This window comes from Triticum dicoccoides, chromosome 3B (genome assembly GCF_002162155.2).
Source record: "Triticum dicoccoides isolate Atlit2015 ecotype Zavitan chromosome 3B, WEW_v2.0, whole genome shotgun sequence".
In the NCBI taxonomy this organism is placed as follows: domain Eukaryota; kingdom Viridiplantae; phylum Streptophyta; class Magnoliopsida; order Poales; family Poaceae; genus Triticum; species Triticum dicoccoides.
In genome coordinates, this window is record NC_041385.1 from 606,015,603 (window position 1) to 606,030,541 (window position 14,939).

Consider the following 14,939-nt stretch of genomic DNA (forward strand, 5'->3'; position numbering starts at 1 on the left):
ATTATGTATCTTTTTTTAGACTAATCTATTAACCTAGTGTCCAGCGCCAGTTGCTATTTTTTACTTGTTTTCGGCTTTTCAGAAAATCAATATCAAACAGAGTCCAAACGAAGAAAAAAATTGGATTATTTTTTTTCTAGACCGGAAAGGACCCACAAAGGTTCAGGAGAAGACCTGAGGAGTCAAGAGGAAGCGACAAGTACAGGGGGTGCACCCTAGGGGGCTGGGCACGCCCCAGGCCTGTTGGCCCCTCGTGGCACCTCCTGACCTGATTCCACCTCTATAAATTTTAAAATATTCCCAATACATCAGGGAGTCATCCGAAATACTTTTTCCACCGCCACAAGTTTTCTGTTCTTCCCGATCCCATCTAAAGACCTTTTCGGGCACCCTACCGGAGGGGGAATCGATCATGTAGGGCTTCTACATCATCATTGCTGCTCTTTCAATGATGAGTAGTTTACCACAGACCTACGGGTCCATAGCTAGTAGCTAGATGTCTCTCTCTCTCTCTCTCTCTCTCTGTGTGTGTGTGTGTGTGTCTCTCTCTCTTTGATCTTCAATACAATGTTCTCCTCGATGTTCTTGGAGTCATATTCGATGTAATCTTGTTTCGTGGTGTATATGTTGAGATTCGATGAATTATGGATTTATGATCAGATTATTCATAAATATTAATTAAATATTCTCTGGAATCTTTTATACATGATTATTATAGCATTGTATTTCTCTCCGATCTATCCGTTCTGTTTGGCCAACTAGATTGATTTTTCTTGCAATGGGAGAGGTGCTTTCTGATGGGTTCTATTTTGTCGTGCTCAATCCCAATGACATGAAGGGACATGACACATAATTGTATTGTTGTCAATAAGGATAAAGAATGGGGTTTATTCATATTGCTTGGGTTTACTTTGTCTACATCATGTCATCTTGATTAAGGCGTTACTCTGTTTTATTAACTTAATACCCTAGATGCATGCTTGATAACAGTCGATGGATGGAGTAATAGTAGTAGATGCAGGCAGGAGTTAGTCTACTTGTCTCGAACATGATGCCTATATACATGATCATTGCCTTGAATATCTTCATAACTATGCGTTTTTCTCTCAACTGCCCAAGAATAATTTGTTCATCCATCGTACGTTATGTGCTTGAGAGAGAAGCCTCTAGTGAAAATAACGGGCCCTGCGTCTACCTTTATCATATATATAATCCAAAAACACCTTGCTGCACTTTTGTTTATTTTTATTTTATTTTGCAATTTATCTATTTGCCTACCACTTCGAGATTTGATCCTTGCAAATAACCGCCTAGGGGATTGACAACCCCCTTGTTTGCGCTAGGTGCAATTATTTGCTTTTGTGTGTAGGTGCTGCTATAGAGGTTCTGTGTGATTCTCCTACTGGATTGATAACCTTGGTTCTTAACTGAGGGAAATAGTTATCTCTACTGTACTGCTTCATCCTCTCCTCTTCGAGAAAATCCCAACGTAGCTCACAAATAGCACAAGGCCTTGTAGCCAGGTAGTACTGGTAGACGAGGACGTGATGGCGCATGCACAACTAGGCAACAACAACCTTCTGATCATACCCGACATGACTGCCGGTGAACTCGAGGTTGAAGCCGACCACTTGGTACTTGTCCTCAGCCAGCAATTGCTCAATAGTGTGGATGGAGCTCTCCAATAAGGTCATCTCATTCGTGTACACCATCGAGAGGTCCTCCCCCCTCACATGGATGTCCACTATGTGAGGCATGGTGAATTGTCGTCCGTCATCCTCATCAGCCGCTGGGAGTGCCATAGGAGCCGTTGGATATCCTCTATGTATATGAGGGAGTCATGGATTAGGGGGTGTCCGGATAGCCGAACTATCATCATCAGCCGGACTCCAAGGCTATGAAGATACAAGATTGAAGACTTCGTCCCGTGTCCGTATGGGACTTTCCTTGGCGTGGAAGGCAAGCTTGGCGATACGGATATGTACATCCCCTACCATTGTAACCGACTCTGTGTAACCCTAGCCCTCTCCGGTGTCTATATAAACCGGATGGCTTTAGTCCGTAGGACGAACAACAATCATACCATAGGCTAGCTTCTAGGGTTTAGCCTCCTTGATCTCGTGGTAGATCCACTCTTGTAACACACATCATCAATATTAATCAAGCAGGAGGTAGGGTTTTACCTCCATCAAGAGGGCCCGAACCTGGGTAAAACATCGTGTCCCTTGTCTCCTGTTACCATCCGCGTAGACGCACAGTTCGGGACCCCTACCCGAGATCCGCCGGTTTTGATACCGACATTGGTGCTTTCATTGAGAGTTCCTCTGTGTCGTCACCGATAGGCTCGATGGCTTCTTCGATCATCAACAACGACGTAGTCCAGGGTGAGACCTTCCTCCCCGGACAGATCTTCGTATTCGGCGGCTTCGCACTGCGGGCCAATTCGCTTGGACATCTGGAGCAGATCGAAAGCTACGCCCCTGGCCGTCAGGTCAGATTTGGAAGTTTGAACTTCACGGCTGACATCCGCGGGGACTTGATCCTCGATGGATTCGAGCCACAACCGAGCGTGCCGCACTGTCACGATGGGCATGATTTAGCTCTGCAGCCGGACAGTATCCTGGAGGCCGCACTCGAGTCCGCTCCGGTCTTCAATTCGGAGCCGGCTGCGCAGATCGAGGACGGATGGCTAGACACCGCCTCGGGGGCTGCGATCTCTACGGGGATAGAGCCAAACACTGACCTTGTCCCTCATGAAGCTCGTGACTCCGAGGTGCTGGACTCCTTGCCGGACTCCGAACCTCCCGCGCCCCCTCCAACCGAATCCGGTTGGGTGCCGATCATGGAGTTCACTGCCGCGGACATCTTTCAAGCTCACCTTTCGGCGACATCTTGAGTTCGCTAAAGTATCTCTTGTTATCAGGAGAGCCCTGGCCAGACTGCGGTCAGGACAGTTGGGATGCGGACGACAAAGAAATTCAAAGCCCACCCACCACCCACTTAGTAGCCACTGTCGACGATTTAACCGACATGCTAGACTTCGACTCCGAAGACATTGACGGTATGGACGACGAAGCCGGAGACGACCAAGAACCAGCGCCTATCAGGCACGGGAAAGCCACCCCAACTCACGACGTATACATGGTGGATACACCAAAAGGAAGCGATAATGAGGAACGACGGAACGTGGCGGAGGACAACTCCCCCAACAAACAACCAAAACGGCGACGCAAGCGCCGCCCGAAGTCCCACCTCGATAAAAACGGCACCCATACGGATCCGGCCCTAGAGCTAGGCGAAGCAGTGGACGGCGAACATGCCACCAAGCAACCATCCGAATATGACGAACTGGACAAGCAACCCATCCCCGACGAAAAGAAGAGCCTAGACGATCTCACGCCGAACACATCACCAGAGCATAAGAACCTTCATAAAAGGCTCGTCGCTACTGCAAGAAGTTTGAAGAAGCAAAAGCGGAAGCTCAAAACAGCGAAGGACGCACTCAGAATGAGATGGAGCAAAGTACTCAATACCGCAGATAAATATGGCGCTAGTCGCCAGGCAAAGAGCTACCCGAAGCGCAAGCTGTTGCCCGAATTCGACGAGGAGGCCTTAGAGCCCCCGCAGTCAAAAAAGAAAGAGGCCGCCTGGCCGGATAGACGACCAGATGACAGGCTAAGAGCAGCAAGGGGCTCCGCACACAAGCCGGCACACGATCAGCATAAAGATCCTCGGAAAAAGGATGACCCGGTCAGGTCTATCTATGGGCCAAAAAAGAAGACTCCAGGAAGCAACACAACCCGCCGAGCGTTTGAAGACAACAGCACACCCAAATACAGGGGCGCCGCACACCCACTATGTTTCACCGACGAGGTACTGGATCATGAATTTCTAGCGGGATTCAAACCCGTAAACATAGAGGCATATGACGGAACAACAGACCCCGGAGTCTGGATTGAGGATTATATCCTACACATACATATGGCCAGAGGAAACGATCTCCATGCCATAAAATACCTACCCCTCAAGCTCAAAGGGCCATCTCGGCATTGGCTCAAAAGCCTCCCAGAAAATACCATTGGAAGTTGGGAAGAGCTCGAGGATGCGTTTCGAGCAAATTTTCAGGGGACTTATGTCCGCCCTCCGGATGCAGACGATCTAAGTCACATAACTCAACAGCCCGGAGAGTCAGCACACAAATTCTGGAACAGGTTCCTCACCAAAAAGAACCAAATAGTCGACTGTCCGGACGCCGAAGCCTTAGCAGCCTTTAAGCACAACGTCCGAGACGAATGGCTCGCCAAACACCTCGGCCAGGAAAAGCCAAGAACAATGGCCGCACTAACAAGCCTCATGACCCGCTTTTGCACGGGGGAAGACAGCTGGCTGGCTAGATGCAGCACCAGCGACCCGAGTACATCCGAAGTCAGGGATGGAAATGGGAAATCACGACGCAGATAAGATCAGCGCCGGAATAAGGAAAATGGCCCAAATAGCACGGCGGTCAACGCCGAATTCAAAAGCTCTCGGCCGAATAATAAAACACTGCCCCTCAAGGACAACAGTGATGAGCTATCCAACCTAAACAAAATTCTGGATAGGCTATGTCAAATACATAGTACCTCCGGGAAGCCTGCAAACCATACCCACAGAGATTGTTGGGTCTTCAAACAATCCGGCCGACTTAACGCTGAACGCAAGGGGTTCGACACACCAAGCGAAGACGACGAACCCCACAAGCAGCATGCCGGAAAACAGAAAACTTTCCCATTAGAAGTCAAAACAGTAAACTCACTTCATGTGATAACACGAAAACACAGTGCGACACCTGCCATACTAGGACACCGTCCGCAGAATGGGGATAGACCCTACCAAAATTTGTCGTAGCGGCACTTCCTTCAAAGGAGTGACGCCAGGCCTTTAAGCCAATTGTACAGGCTCTATACCACTAGAAGTTGTGTTCGGTTCATCCGACAACCTCCGCCGCGAAAAGCTCACTCTCCATATCGCCCCATCCAACAGTGGCCCTCAAACACTACTGGGACACGAAGCTTTCGCCCGCTTTAACGAAATACCACATCACGCGTCTATTATGCTTCAAATGCCCAGTCCACGCGGCATAATCTCATTAAAGAGTAACTCCGAGTGTTCCTCGACCACGGAGAACGTGAGGCCGCCTTGACAGCCACACACTAATCCGACCTTGCAGGTCAAAGCCCCTAAAAACAGGTCATTCAGACCTCGAACACGGTTAGGCGAGTCCGGCGTAAATAAACAAGGGCTTCCCAGCCGCATACCCCTTTACAAGGGTCCGCGCGTATAAACGATGAGAGCCAATAAAGCTCAACTTTATTCATCTTCCAAATTATACTTTATTTTAAATACAACTTTCGCACGATATTTCTTCCAAACTAAGTCCTTCTCTTTTACAGATGAAGCACGTGCTACACCCGTCCAGGATACAGCACAACGGAGACACAGACGCAGACGTGTAGCAGGGACCCATTGCAAGGATTCTTTTCAGATTAAGACCCTGCGTAAACCTTTCTTACTGTCTCTTGTTGATACACATCCCCCGGTTTTCTACCATAACCGAGGAGGAGGCTGGCGTTTTGGCATCGGCCGCGTCAGAAGTTCCCGCCTGTACCTGGGCACTAGGGGCTTAGGGCATTGTTCTGCCCGGTATCATAAAGACCGAACACCTCAGGGAGTGTTCGGCGTCTCAAGTTAGGCCTTATATGCATCAGCTCCGAATCATGTCTTTGGTCAAATGTTGGGTTTGCCCGGCTCCTGTGTTTTGCTGCCTTACGTTCCGCTCCATCGGCTAACGCGGCACCAGGAGAACTACTGCGATTGTGCCCCGGTTCGGCCGGGCGAGCACCTCAGTAGAGAAAGCCGAAAACTGACTGTCATGATATAGCGAGAGACTGGTCAACCACTCGATCGACTATTGGAATGTTTAGAATTCCTCCGCTTTGACGAAGGACCGCTTCCCTGTCAGGCACATACGCGCCCCGTGTTCGAAGAGCGCGGTGCCTCTAGGGGCTATATAGTAGCCCCACCTTCGAGCTCCTATGGCTAAGTGAAAGTGATAAAGCATTATAGTCCGGTTGTCTAGTTTGCTACGCTATCACCTCCTTCAAAAGGACCAAGACGTTGGATTAAGTGTGAAAAAACGCTTTTCTTTTTGCAAACACCCCCGCACCATGTGCGTGGGGGCTGAAGCCAAAGACTGCCATCTTTCAGGTTATACATACATATACGGCCGCACAGGAGATAGTTCAATACTTGAACGCACAAGTATAAAAAGCTATTGCATTATAAACATGATCTCACAAATCATACACGTCATTTGAACATGACATCTTTCGAGCACTGCGACTCTATTAAACGAGCGCCTTGCAGGACTTCCTCAAAATAGTGCTCGGCAGGTAATCGGCCTTTGTCCGAACCCCGGGATGCAACAGCGGTGGCATCCATGTCCGCCCAGTATGTCTTCACACGGGCGAGAGCCATTCGTGCACCTTCTATGCATGCCGACCGCTTCATCGCCTTGATATGCGGCACCGCCCCAAGGAATTGCCGCGACAAGCCAAAATAACTCTTAGGCTTGGGCCTTTCCGGCCACAGATGAGCGACCACATCCGTCATGGCAAGTTCGGACAATCTATTCAGCTCAGCCCACTCAGCCAGCCGATCAGCCAACGGGAGTGGACGCTCCGGACTATGGAATTGAGACTAGAAAAGCTCTTCAATTTCGTGATCCTCCTGGCTTCGGAAGTGCACGACTGCGTCCGCCGCACTCACCGCCAAATCCAGATAAGGATCCTCCGCACCACACAATTGGCCCAACTGAGCATACTTCGGATCCGTAAACTTCCTACGCAGTAGAAAGGGCTTTCCAGCCGCAATGTCTCCGGCCTGACGCAGTTCCTCCTTCATAGCCCGCATCGCACCACGGGCATCCTTGGCTTTGGTGGCGGCCTTCTTCAGGTCCTCTTGCTCCACTCGGCGTTCTCCTTCAAGAACCTCACAGCGGTCGGTAGCATCTTTCAATTTCAAGGCCATTCCGGCCATCTCTTCCCTGCTTCGGCAGTGAGCAGCCTTTTTGGCTTTTAGCTCTTCCGCTACCTTCGAGGCAGCTGCATCACTTTTCCTGGCCTGCTCCTTGGCTCGAGCAAGCTCTGCTCGAAGGTCTTCCACAGCAGCGGCACCATCTGCATCAAGCATACAAATTGTAAGGAATGGGCGTCAGCTCCCTTACTAGGCGACCGCGGAGCAACCACCTACCTTGTGACTCATCAAGTCGTTTATTGACCAGCGCGATGTCCGCATCCGCAACATCGAGTTGCCTCTTCAGCTCGGCAACTCCATCAGTCCGGCTGGCCACCGAACGTTTCGCCACCTGCATAGGAAAGGCGACATTCTATAACTGAGATTATGATCCTTGGCACGCTGTCGCTTTCGACAGCATACCAAGTCTCATGGGCTACTATCTATACAGGGCGCACTTCATGTGCAGAACTGTCAAAAGGTATGTCATTTTTTGCGTACCTCAAACCCCGTCAGCAAGCTTCCGACGGCCTCATACAACCCGGTCTCGGCGGATGAGATCCTTTCAATCACCGTACTCATTAATGTGCGGTGATCTTCTGAGATAGACGCCCTCTTGAGCAAATCCTGCAGCTCCACCGGCCGTACTCCAATGGGTGCCGGACTCTCTGGCCCCGCCGGACTCGGGGAGACCCTCCGTGACGACACCTCAGGGTCGTCCGCCCCGCTCGATGGGGCGGCAGATGGAAGCGTTTCGCTCTCCATCATCTCCGGACGAAGGTCCCCCGAAGATGAGCTCTGCTGAGATGGGCTGAGATCCGAACTACAAGGTGAAAACTTCGGTTACCTTTGGAAATAATATAGGGGCGTTCCCTATTACAAAATTCCCCCTTTTTTACTTACGGCTCGCTGGAGGGCTGGTTCCTATGGGGAGACTGTGCGGCCGGGGCTCTTCCCAGCACAGGACCTTCCGGTGCAGATTTCTTTCCCCGCTTTGAGGCCTTGGCCTCCGGGTCTTCGGAAGCAGTCCTCTTCTCCCCCTGGAAGGAGGGACTCTCGATTCCCCCCTTACTGAAAGCCTCCTTGGCAGAGGTGGTAGTTTACCTGTGCCCCCCTTCGCTCTCCTCCGAAGGCGCAAACTCCAACATTTTGACTAACACGGGATCCGGCGTGGTCTCAGGGAGGGGGGCCGGACACCGTATCAGTTTTGCTTGCGCTATCCACTCCTGTCCAAGGGATAGTAGGCAAACCCATGATAAATAAATGGACAATATGTCCAGACACAAGGCTACTTACTTGAGTATCCGGGAGATTGCAGCTTAGGCCGGCGTCCTCGGTCAAGTCCGGACGCATCTCTTGTGATCCGAAGAACAGTTTGTACATCTCCGCGGGTGTCAAACCCATGAAGTGTTGGAGAGCTCGTGACCCCTTCGGATTAAATTCCCACAGGCGGAGGGGGCGACATTGCAGGGCAGAAGGCGCCGGATCAACATAACATGTGCCACTACGACCAGATTAATCTCCCGTTCTTGGAGGCCTCGAATCCGGTCCTGCAACAGGGGTACGTCTTTGGACGGCCCCCAGTTAAGCCCCTTCCTGACCCATGACGTCAGCCGTTGTGGAGGGCCTGAGCGAAAGACGGGCGGCGGCTTCTGCCTGCTGCCCCTTGGAGCGGTGATATAGAACCACTCCTGTTGCCACGAGCTGAGCTCCTCCTGAAAAGAGCCCTCGGGCCATGGAGCATCGGCCCTCTTGCTTATAACCGCCCCGCCGCACTCTGCCTGACGCCCCTCAATCATCTTTGGCTCCACGTTGAAGGTTTTGAGCCACAAGCCGAAGTGAGGGGTAGTGCGGAGGAAGGCTTCGCAGACGATAATGAATGATGAGATGTGGAGGATGGACTCCGGAGCCAAGTCATGGAATTCCAGCCCATAGTAAAACATGAGCCCCCTCACGAAGGGATCCATCGGGAAGCCTAAACCCCGACGGAGGTGAGACACGAACACAACGCTCTCGCCGGGCTCGGGAGTAGGAATAACTTGCCCTCGGGCAGGCAACCTATGCGAAATCTCGTAGGTCAAGTACCTGGCGTCTCTCAGCTTTAGCACGTCTTCTTCCATGACGGAAGAGGGCATCCACCGGCCTCGTAGGTCGGAGCCAGACATTGTCGAAGGTCGAAGGTACCCGAATCTGGAGCCCTGGGTGTTGGAACTCAGGAGCGAGGGGCGGATTCGATTGAGGATTGAAGAAAAAGAACAGGCCTTGGTCTCATTATAAAGAGGAAGAATACCAAGAGCCGTCCCCGTGACCGTTTGGAACCCGCCTTCGATGGAGGGGGCGTGGCAACGGGCGCGGTTGGGTTACCCACGTCCGTATTTATGAGAATCCCGGAATAAGGGGAACACGATCTCTGCCTCGACAAGACGTGCCAAGGAAACCGCTTCGCTAAACGCGCTGAGGTGGTACAATGGAAACAATTCGAATAAAGGCTTGGTAGTGGTGTGACGTCACGCCACGAAATACGTCAGCAGATTGAACTTGTGTAAATATTATTCTCTCTACGGTGGTATGTGGAATTTATTTTGCAGAGCCGGACACTATCCTGGTGTTCACAATCTTCTATAAATTATTCGGAGGAGGAACCCGCCTTGCAATGCCGAAGACAATATGCGCGCCGGACTCGTCGTCATTGAAGCCTGGTTCAGGGGCTACTGAGGGAGTCATGGATTAGGGGGTGTCCGGATAGCCGAACTATCATCATCAGCCGGACTCCAAGACTATGAAGATACAAGATTGAAGACTTCGTCCCGTGTCCGGATGGGACTTTCCTTGGCGTGGAAGGCAAGCTTGGCGATACGGATATGTAGATCCCCTACCATTGTAACCGACTCTGTGTAACCCTAGCCCTCTCCGATGTCTATATAAACCGGATGGCTTTAGTCCGTAGGACGAACAACAATCATACCATAGGCTAGCTTCTAGGGTTTAGCCTCCTTGATCTCGTGGTAGATCTACTCTTGTAACACACATCATCAATATTAATCAAGCAGGACGTAGGATTTTACCTTCATCAAGAGGGCCCGAACCTGGGTAAAACATCGTGTCCCTTGTCTCCTGTTACCATCCGCCTAGACGCACAGTTCAGGACCCCCTACCCGAGATCCGCCGGTTTTAACACTGACAGTATGTGTCGTCATGGGTGTGCTTATTGTGTCATGGGGCGCGAGAGATTAAGGTAAATGGATGCGGGAATAGATGAGGGTCAGACGGCCTGGATTCTCGGCACATCTGCATGGCAGGTTTTTGCAGCCGATAACTGCATCGTGGCACACTTAACTACATCGTGGTGCCTCACCCAAGGCAACCCCATGCATATGGCACCCCGAATGTACATGATCATGCTTCGGCCCCAAATGCTAGCAGCACGTGCCGAGAGATGCTGGTAGAGCGCACGGAGGGACACGAGAAGAGCACACGCAGAGGGACACAGACAGAGCGCGCGGCGGGACATTTGAGCAATCCCAGAGTCCATCGTACGATAAGAAGTGACTGCGATACTCTCATGGTCTAAGGAACTAAATGACAAGTTAACACTCCGTGCTATAACAATTGACTTCTGACGATTGCATCCCAACATATAACAAACAAGTTTTGTATCGATTTAATATGATCGTTCTTCCAATGTTATACTCTCAATGTTGTTTTTGGATTATCGTTCTTAACGATATCCTAAGATCCAGAAAACGTGATCACCAACAACACTTGAGCTAGTCTTAGAGGCGAGACTAGGAATCATGTTTTCCCGTTTATCACTCCACTAAATCGCATATTCCAGGATCAAAGCATTTATAACATGAAATATAAACTCTCAATAATAAACATGGAAATATAATAATACAATATTACTGTCTCTAGGGCATATTTCCAACACATCTCTCACAACAATATTTCCTTTGATCGAGCACCCGCGTCTTCTACACTCCTGTGTCACAACAAACCTCGAACTTGGGTTGAATATCACAGTGTGTAAGCACTATCATGATTATCATGTGGAGTGTTGTAGATTGGGGTACCGGTAGTACCTATAAATGTCAAGGTGCCACATGATGAGCATTTTAAAATCAAGCTAACTTGACAAGAGATCTCAACCTTTAGATTATGGACACCAAACCAGCCAGAAGCCATATAGGTGCAACCATGTTCGAAGTTTTAAGTCTCTCGATCACACCCAAGCCTGCCTTGCGAGGCTCACTTTATGATTTTTGGTGATAGTAGACACATGATGTATTGTTGTCCATACACCTAGCACCTCATCTCCAAGGTGAGCATTCTTCTTCATCATCATCGCCCTTCATCTCTATGCACACATGAGAGATTGGAGCTTACTGCCAAAACAACAACGACTAGGCGGTGTTGTCAATATTTTTCTTGAGGCGGGTGTGGCAACACGTGGCTAGCATTTGCGCCTGGTGTTTTCCCACTTTATTATGCTTTTGATCTACATTCATGGTGCCTTTATGTGTAAGAAAACAGTATGTACTTAGGACAATATCGAGTGTCCACCTAGCCGCGATAACCAAGTGGAGTAGTAGCACCACCAGATCATGTTGTACGGAATGCCACAACATACAAACTCGAAAAAGGATACAAAAACAAGTGTGTGCATACACCATTGACATGTCTAAATCGAGAAAAACAATCACACATACTTTCCTCACCACATTGGTCCTCTAGTTTCATCGCCTTCCCTGTTTCATACCTCTTCTCAATCTTGGTGTAGTCTTTTCTCATGCCATCATCTTTCTTCAGTCGAGCATCTTCATCTTCTAGACTCCATCGCATAAATCTCTAAGTCGAGTTTAAAAGTGTAGTATTTAGGGGCTTAGGACCACGAGGATGACTGTCGGTGTCAAAACCGGCGGATCTTGGGTAGGGGGTCCCGAACTGTGCGTCTAGGCGGATGGTAACAGGAGACAAGGGACACGATGTTTTTACCCAGGTTCGGGCCCTCTCGATGGAGGTAAAACCCTACTCTTGCTTGATTAGTATTGATGATATGGGTAGTACAAGAGTTGATCTACCACGAGATCAGAGAGGCTAAACCCTAGAAGCTAGCCTATGGTATGATTGTTGTTCGTCCTACGGACTAAAACTCTCCAGTTTATATAGACATCGGAGAGGGCTAGGGTTACACAGAGTCGGTTACAATGGGAGGAGATCTTCATATTGTATCGCCAAGCTTGCCTTCCACGCCAAGAAAAGTCCTATCCGGACACGGGACGAAGTCTTCAATCTTGTATATTCATAGTCCGAGAGTCCGGCCAAAGGTCATAGTCCGGCCATCCGGACACCCCCTAATCCAGGACTCCCTCAGTAGCCCCTGAACCAGGCTTCAATGACGACGAGTCCGACGTGCAAATTGTCTTCGGCATTGCAAGGCGGGTTCCTCCTCCGAATACTTCATAGAAGATGTTGAACACAAGGATAGTGTCCGGCTCTGCAAAATATTTTCCACATACCACCGTAGAGAGAATAATATTCGCACAAATCTAATTTGCTGACGTATTCCGTAGTGTGACATCATGCCACAGCCAAGCCTTTATTCGAATCATTTTACTGTCACACCTCAGCGTGTTTGGCGAGGCGGTTTCCTTGGCACGTCTTGTCAAAGTAGAGATCGTGTCTCCTTATTCCGGGATTCTCATCAATACGGGTGTGGGTAACCCAACCGCTCCATTAACCGTGGCGCTTGGGAGATAAGCGAGTTTTACTAGGCTGGTGGGGGCTCATAGTCTCGGCCGCCCATATAAGGGGATAAGGATCCACCATTTCCATCTACGCCTTCTTCCTCCTTTGCTTATCCATTCTTGCGCACTTGAGCTCCAGCGCCCTAGTCCGCACTTCCCACCTCAACCTTCTCCAACCATGTCCGGAGTGGGAGGTAGATGGATGGCCTCCACCGTCACGGAGGGGCACATCAAAAAGTTGAGGAAGGACGGATACTTGTCTAACGACATCGCGCACCGGCTTCTAGATAAGGGGCAACTCATCCCCACCCCTTGGCCCCATGAGGGGGTCATGTTCCTCCCCCATTTCCTCCGCGGACTGGGCTTTCCTCTTCACCCGTTCGTCCAGGGGCTCATGTTCTACTACGGCCTGGATTTCCATGATCTGGCCCCGAACTTCATCCTCAACATCTCGGCGTTTATCGTCGTGTGCGAGGCCTTCCTCCGCATCCAGCCTCACTTCGGCCTATGGCCGAAAATTTTCAGCGTCAAGCCGAAGGTCGTGGGCGGCCAACAAGCGGAGTACAGAGGCGCCATGATGGGCAAGATAGCCAACGTTACATGCCTCATGGGCGCCTTCGTGGAAACCATCAAAGGGTGGCAGTCGGGGTGGTTCTACATCACTGAGCCGCGTGACCCTGAATGGGCAGCGGCCCTCGAATTCCGATCTGGCATCCACACACGGCTCACATCTTGGAAAGAGACGGGCCTGTTGTGGGGTAATCCGGAAGAGGTGACCGGACTCTAAACCTGCGTCCGAGACCTGGTGAACAAGAAGGTTAAATTTGTCAACGTAGTCCAGGTCATGCTCTTCCGCCGGGTCCTCCCGTGTCAACGACGGGCCTTCAACTTGTGGGAGTTCGACCCGGCCCAGCACCAGACTTTGTCCCAGCTCTTCGACGCAAAGCATGAGGACGCCTGGAAGGTGCTATTCAAGAGCTCCGAGGTCTCCCCTCCCGTCACCGAGGATAGCGGATTCTGCGCCAAGCACCAAGCCACCGAAGTAAGCTTATTTTTATCCTTTACAGGACACTTGATTTTCATAGTTGGACTCTATGCAGGATCTAAACTCCCACTCCTTTAACAGGACTGGAAGAGGACGTCCGAACAGTTTGACTGTCCGGCCCCTTTGCCCGAAGGCCCAGCAGATGCACGCTTAACGAAGTTGCTGGTTCCGGCACCTCACGTGGTGCCGGAGAAGAAGGCCAAGAAGAAGGCCACGGGGACTCGAAAGAGTTCTCGGCGCCTGGTGGTGTCGGATTCATCGCCCGACGACCCCGAAGCGCCCTCCGCCTCCGAAGACGAGGAGGAGGAAGAAGAAGCCTCTCCCCCTCCAGCGGGGGGAGGAAAGAAAAGGAAGGCCGCCCCAACTGGGGAGGCCGAAGGGTCCAAGAAGGGGAAGACCCTTCTACCGGACTACGCCTCCGACGCCGAAGACGGCGGAGAGGAATGGCCATCCAGGGTCAAGCCCCTGGCAAAATCGTAAGTATCCGGATACCAAAATAGCTTATGGTGTTCCTCTATTGTACAGTACCTTCTGATGCCGAATTCAATTATGCAGCCCGCCCAAGGCTCAGCTCGGCGATTCGTCGAGCGGCTCCCTGGATTCGTCGGACGTGAATATCGCTTCACTCCCGACGGCCTCCTCCCCTCGCCCTACGGACGATGCCGAGGTGGAGTCCCGAAAGGGACTAAACCAGGAGGAGGTGGTCCTGGAGGCGCCGCAAGGCGACCTCCCGGACTCCAGGCCCAAAGGGGATGAAGCCCCAGAGGGATCTAAGTCCGGCCCTGGGCCGGACACCGCTCCGGAACCTTCAGTGGTTCCGGAGTCCGGCAGGCGGCCCCTTCGCAAGAAGGGCAAGCCTACGACGCCGTCGGCCTTCGTCCAACCAGAGGCGCCGGACAATTTGCTGGAGGTGCTTAACGGCGCCTCCATCGACGAGGAGCACCACACTGTTATGAGTGCGGTGATTCAGAAGGTTCAGTCTGCCAAGAGCGGGCTGACAGAAGCCTGTACCAGCCTGCTAACAGGCTTTGAGGTATGTATTTAAAACATATAAAAATGTTACCGCATAGACAGTAGCCCCTGATGCTCAGTTT